Raw genomic sequence first — 6,310 nt, 5'->3', positions numbered from 1 at the left:
TTTAATTCATACTTCTGATAGATGGGCTTTTGCCCATTTGTTAAAAGGCTCGGAGACACATCTGACTCGTGGAGGGTGCCAAAGTTTTAGCTAACACTTTTAAATCATTGCCAATTAACCCTGGGTTAATACCTGTTACCAGAAAATAATTCCTGCTGTAAAGAAGAGGTGCACTCTATTAAACTGCAACATTCCTACAGCATCAGGTATATAAACAAGAAAAAGGTTGAACATTACAAACTGTCTCCGTTCCACATCCATACACAGGGAAATGTTTAGCTTTAAATTGAGGTTTAAGCAAAAGGTATCAATCCCATCACTTTCTGAGCAGCTGAAATAGTTTCTGCGGGTTGTAACAACATTTTGTAAAACACTTTTTTCGATAACATCTTGTGAATTTGTTAATTTTTAAGTGTTTTTGTCTTCTCCCTTCATGTACCTGCCCCCCTACTCTTGCCTGCAGCACTATCTTGATATCTACATTTTATTTATCCTTTTTGTCTTCATGTTTTTTTCGGTTGACATTATCGAGAAAAGTGAAATGGAGAAGGGTGTTTTTCTAAAGGTGTCTGCCCAGCATACTTGAGAAAGCTCTCTCAGTGAGCAGTGTATTTGGTCATTATGGAACATGTAATCAATCCCACCAACATTTGTGTCATATCTTTTGATACTATTAGGCTCATTTTGTCCATAATGTGATGTATAATGTGCTTCCGGAGGTTTCCCTTAATCCATCCATCATGCTTTGCTGCTTAACAACCTGGGAATGAATAGGATGGCAGAGTGTTCTATTGTGTTGGCAGCTGAGAACCTGGGGATAGCTCCTAGAGCTAATGTATGCATCCATCGCATTCCATCGCATTCTAGTCCCATGTTTTTGTGAAAATCTTTTTTAACACTTAATTAGCAACACGTGCCATATTTGGCCAAGCAGTGCAGACTGATGTTTTCTTCCAAGTGCATTTCGAGCTGAGACGTCCCTGTGAATTTGCCCCCATCCTGAATAGACCATGGTAGTAATTCAAGTATATGCTACTGGGCAGCGTGAATATGTAACATGCACGCTGTCACTGAAAACCGTCCAGGCCTTTCTGCTCTGTTGTTTTTACTCGGCCCAACAAAAAGGATTGGTGTTGCTTTATATGTTATGTTATGTTATTTTGCATTTATATAGCACCTTATGTATATATATATATATATATATATATATATATATATATATATATATATATAGCTGATGCCATTTGTTGAACTTGGCCTTTCACAGCTAAGGGTAAGGACCTGACTTGATTGAAGATTTCTAAAGATGGAACTCTAGATGACAGTCAGGGAACTGGAATTACGACTCCTCCTATTCAATGCCCTTTAACATAATACATGTAGTCAAGCGTGTTCTATTCACTTGCCGTTCCTTTCTTCCTCAGTACAGCAATCGTGCTGTGGCTTCTCAGGCACAGCAACTGCACTATAGTGAAGAGAGAGAGTGAACTGGGTTTGCATGCTGATCTCTGTTCCTAATCACCCACAATGCTAGTCATGTTGGGTTGATACTCTAATGCATTCTGACCCAGGTTACTTAGCTGTAAAATGGGAGACCTTAGAGTTCTCAGTTCTACCATGTGACTCCTAATTTAGTTACCGTGATTGAATTCATAATTTGCAAATCTAATCCTTTACAGCATCCATTAGACCCACATGTTATGTCCTGTGTGCTTTGTGTGATATCACATTCGCTAACATATCACTTGTTAACAAAGTGCATATTCATACCCAATCATGCTACGTTTACTTCAAATATTTCTATTTTATAGGCTGATAAAACTGTGGCTGCCAAGTGCACAGAGTGTAAAACAAGGCATTTGGAAAAATACGAAAAGTGGCTGATGAAATAATTTGTTTGTTTTTTGTATCACTTTAAGAAAGCCAATAGCTACAGCCAAAATGCCTTCTTGACAATTATTGTTTTTTTAATTTATAAGTCGTGTGAGGTACCTATTTAAACCATGACGTACTATCTCTAAATTATACTTTACAAGTTTTAACACCCAATCAAGTCTGACAAAATTAGGATCTTGTGCCGATGTGTTTCACAAGCATTTGTGATATTGCAGAAAAGAGTCAACATATAAGTGCCTAGCATTAATACCAGGATTGTTTTTTGCCCTAATACATTTTGTTATTGATTATTTTTAAGGATTCCCAGGATTATAAAGTCTCACAAAATAGTTCAAATTATTGCAACCAATGGTTATCATTCATTACGACTCTAAAGCCGGTGTGAATAGCTGCTTGTGTTTTTATATACCTTTCTGTCACTTTCATTGCCTTGAGACAAAGTTTCTTGTGCTAAACAGACTGTCCTGCTGTTAATGATCTTGCGGAAACTGCCATTGGACTCTGCCAGAGGGTTGTGTTCGTGAATCTGCCAGTTAACCCATGCCTGCTCTGCTGCTATTGACCTCTACTGGCAACAGTTTTGTATCAGAGAATGAATAAATCCGATGTTTGAAAGAGAAAAGGTGTGAAACCTTTATGAACTTAAAGCACACCTTGCTGCACTTAACAGTCCACTGTCCGTCTGCACAAGCTTGTTGCTGTTTTGAGTTTCAGATGTGCATGTCATTTGTGTTTTACACTGTACAGGCCATCTATTTCCCAAAAAAAGGTGTACTCGAAAGCATCACGTCTGTAAAATCTGATTTTAATAAAGTAAGAGTAAAACGGCTTTATTCTTAGGATTCCTGACCTGTTCCACATGCATCCAGTTTGAGTTCCATTATTAGCACTGTAAACCAAATTCACAAATGATTTTTGCTTATTTTCTTTTGTTTTAAATTTCAGAACATAATGGACAGTGGGGTATATTAGCGTGTACAGCTCCTGAGATTCTGACACCTACTTAAACATAGTGCCTGGGCTGAGGCCTTGTGAGCAGCTGTCTTGTTACTCCCTTTCTTGACTTACTGAAAAGGCAAACAGTATGACACATCTAGGCAATTGTCCACCTTAGAAACAAGAAAGGAAACAAACAGGACTCTAAGAAAAAACAATATCCCCAAGAGGAGGCATACGTTTTACTAGAGACACTCACAGTCCTCAGCCAAAAATGGTTGTTTCTTCTGTCAAAAAAACACAGGGCCTCATTACGAGTCCGGCGGTAACCGCGGCGGTAAAACCGCCTGGTTATCGCTGGACTCGTTTTACCATTCCGCCTCCGTGATTCCCGGAATTATCGGGGCATTACAACCCCGGTTTTCCGGGAATCACAGAGGCGGAATGGTGTTAATCCCCATTCCCATTGAGTCCATATCAATGGGAATCATGGAAACACCGGCAGCATCTCGTAATGCTGCCGGTGTTTCCTCGTCCGCCTGCAGGCGGGCGGTGTTAAACCCGCCAGGTCAAACCTGGCGGGAACATCACCTCCCGCCTGCAGGAGTCGGGATCAGGCGGTCCGGAAACAACGGTGGCGGCGGGTTTACCGCCACCGTTATTTCCGGACCGCCTAATTTGTAATGAGGCCCACAGTCTCCGCTCTGGAATCCACAGCAATGCAGAGAGCAGGTGCTAACTGGAGATCCATCCTACTCTGGTGACCTACTGGCGTGTAAAGCAAATCCCAGGTAACCTACATGATCTAATCACTGCAGTTTAATGAGAATTCCTAAACGCACAATGCACAAGAGTCCATTTCACATACATAAGAGGAATTCATTTGGAGAGAAGTCAGCACCAGCTGTTTTAAGTTAGCACAAAATGCCGAATGATGAGCTAACATCCGAAGACGGGTGAAATACACTACCAAAGCTGGACACTAACACATTGGAACTAAAGCACCAACAGAAAATTGTGACTCGTCAGCCTCAGGCCTTAATCAAAGATGCTTTGCAAGTCATGTAAAATACTGAAGTAGGTGAGCTGACAAATGTTTCTTTTTTTCTTTGGCTCTGTTGTTCCTGTGACTTTCCTTTCCTTGAAAGCATATGCCTTATAAATAAGATGGAGATTCAACCATAAAATCATTGACAGAATTTAGGACTGTCTTGTGCGTGGGTTCCTTTCTGAGGTTCCTTGTATTTAATGTTTATATTGCCCCCGCCCACACCTGCACACTGGGGCACACCTATTGTTTGTATACAAATGTTTCTGCAGAAGGCAAAAAAGAAAACAGAAACATTTCTAGTGAATTAGAACATGAAAAAGTCTGGATCTCCAGACAAGGTAAAGAAGCCCTAAATATTGAAGTGATATTTAAATCATGCAATGGCAAATCAATCAAATAGTAGATCAGATCATTAAGCATGTAATGAACAGAGCTGTGCTGGAGCATAAGCAGATAGCTGAATGAACAAAGTGTTACTGGTAAACAGTGCTACCTGTAATCAAAATGCTAGACATGAATGCAGACTGAATTTTTCAACTGTGTTGCTAAATGAATAGATCTTAGAATTGTGAAGAAAGAGTTTAGGAAATGAATATGACAATGTAAGACTTAACAAATGAGCATATCAAAATGACTGCAAATTGGTAAAAATCGGCTGAGTACAGAATTTGAAGTAAGGAAACATTGAACATATTGTGTATGATATAGTCATTATTATAAATGACTCTGGCCGAAGGGACTTTCAATTGGATGTTTTGTTTGTTTGTTTGTTTGTTTGTTTATTTGTTGTGTGCGCCGGACCCGGAGGTATCAGGGCGCAGGTTAAAAAAAAGAGAACTTATAGCTTAGTTACAGGAATTAGGAGAGCAGTGGTAAAGACAGGTTACCTCAAGGTTACAGGATGAGGGTAATCAACATAAAACAAGTATAGTAGCATAATTTACAGATATTTACATATTTAACAAAACTAAATAAAGATATATGTCGGAGGGAATGCTAAGTTATTGCGTTAGGGAGGAGTAGGTTACATGTCTTTCTCTATGAGCCATTTATTTATGCTCTTTCTGAATTTGGTAAACGTTTGGTCAGATCTGAGTGTGTGTGGCAGGGAGTTCCAAAGTTGTATTGCCCTAACTGTGAAGCTGGACCCTCCAATGGTGGATAGTTTGAATCTTGGCCCTTGAAGACAGTTTGGGATGGCTATTCTTGGGGGTCTGATGAAGTTTTTTTTAATGAATCATTCATTTAGGTAGCAAGGGGCTTTATCATTTAGGCATTTGTGGATGAGGGAAACCAATTTAAGGTTGATTTTTCTTGGGTGGAGAGCCATTTGTGTTTCCTTCTTGTTTCGGAGATGTGTGCTCTTCTAGAGATGCCTAGTGCAGTCCTGAGAGCATTATTTTGTAGTACTTGAATTCTGTTGATAATTTGTTTGTTTGCCCCTATGTAGAGAGCATTACAATAATCCAGTTTTGATAGGATGAGGGCTCTGGAAAGGATTAAGCTGCTGTCAACTGATAGGAATTGTTTCCCTGCTCTTATTAGTTTGCAAGTATAGGCCGTAGATGAAGCCAGTGAATTTACCTGTTTGGTGAAGGATAGGGTTGAGTCGAGGTAAAATCCTAGGGTTTTTACTTCTCTGGCGACCTTAATGTTGTTCCCATCAATAATGAATGCTGAGTAATTACGGTTGAATTTTGAGATGCGAGCTGCGGTACCCAGGATGATGAGCTCTGTTTTGTCATCATTCAGGCACAGGCCATGGTTAGCCATCCATGCCTGAACAATGCTATAGACTCTATTCAACAAAGCCAGATCTTCTTCGTAATCCCCCGTGAGTGGTAGGAGAATCTGGGTATCATCTGCCTAGTTGGTATAAGTGATACCCAGATTGTCAAGATTGTCAAAGAGTGGCTTGGTGAAGATATTATAGAGTGTTGGCGAGACACAAGATCCGTCTAACCACATTACTGAATCAGGAATTCAATAAAGAATGCTGATGCTCTGGGCACCCATATCCTTGGCAGCAAAGTTGTTAACATGCAACTCCATCTTTGAGAGGGAATAACAGATTTCTAACTAAGCAAGAGACAAGTTTGGTTTTTCGTTTTCCACTAAGAAGAATCTAGATTTTAACTTTCAGGGTTGCAGAGAAATAGTCACTTCAACAAATATAAAGAAAAAACAAACCTCAGAATACCGTAAAACTCAAAATATTAAATTGAAAACAAAATTAAAGTCTCAATAATTGCTGAAATATTCAGGGGCTAAAGAATTAACTCCCAGAAATGTAGCAATTGCATGACAACTTAAAAGGAACAGAGGAAAGGTGCTAGACTTCATGGCCCCTTAGACCAATACCCTGTGCCCACTGGCACCAAACCTCTCCGAACCCACCTTCCAATTCTATGATAAGGCAAAGTCTTG

Source organism: Ambystoma mexicanum, chromosome 5p (assembly GCF_040938575.1).
Source record: "Ambystoma mexicanum isolate Mex_15411 chromosome 5p, UKY_AmexF1_1, whole genome shotgun sequence".
In the NCBI taxonomy this organism is placed as follows: domain Eukaryota; kingdom Metazoa; phylum Chordata; class Amphibia; order Caudata; family Ambystomatidae; genus Ambystoma; species Ambystoma mexicanum.
This window is presented reverse-complemented; position numbering follows the sequence as displayed.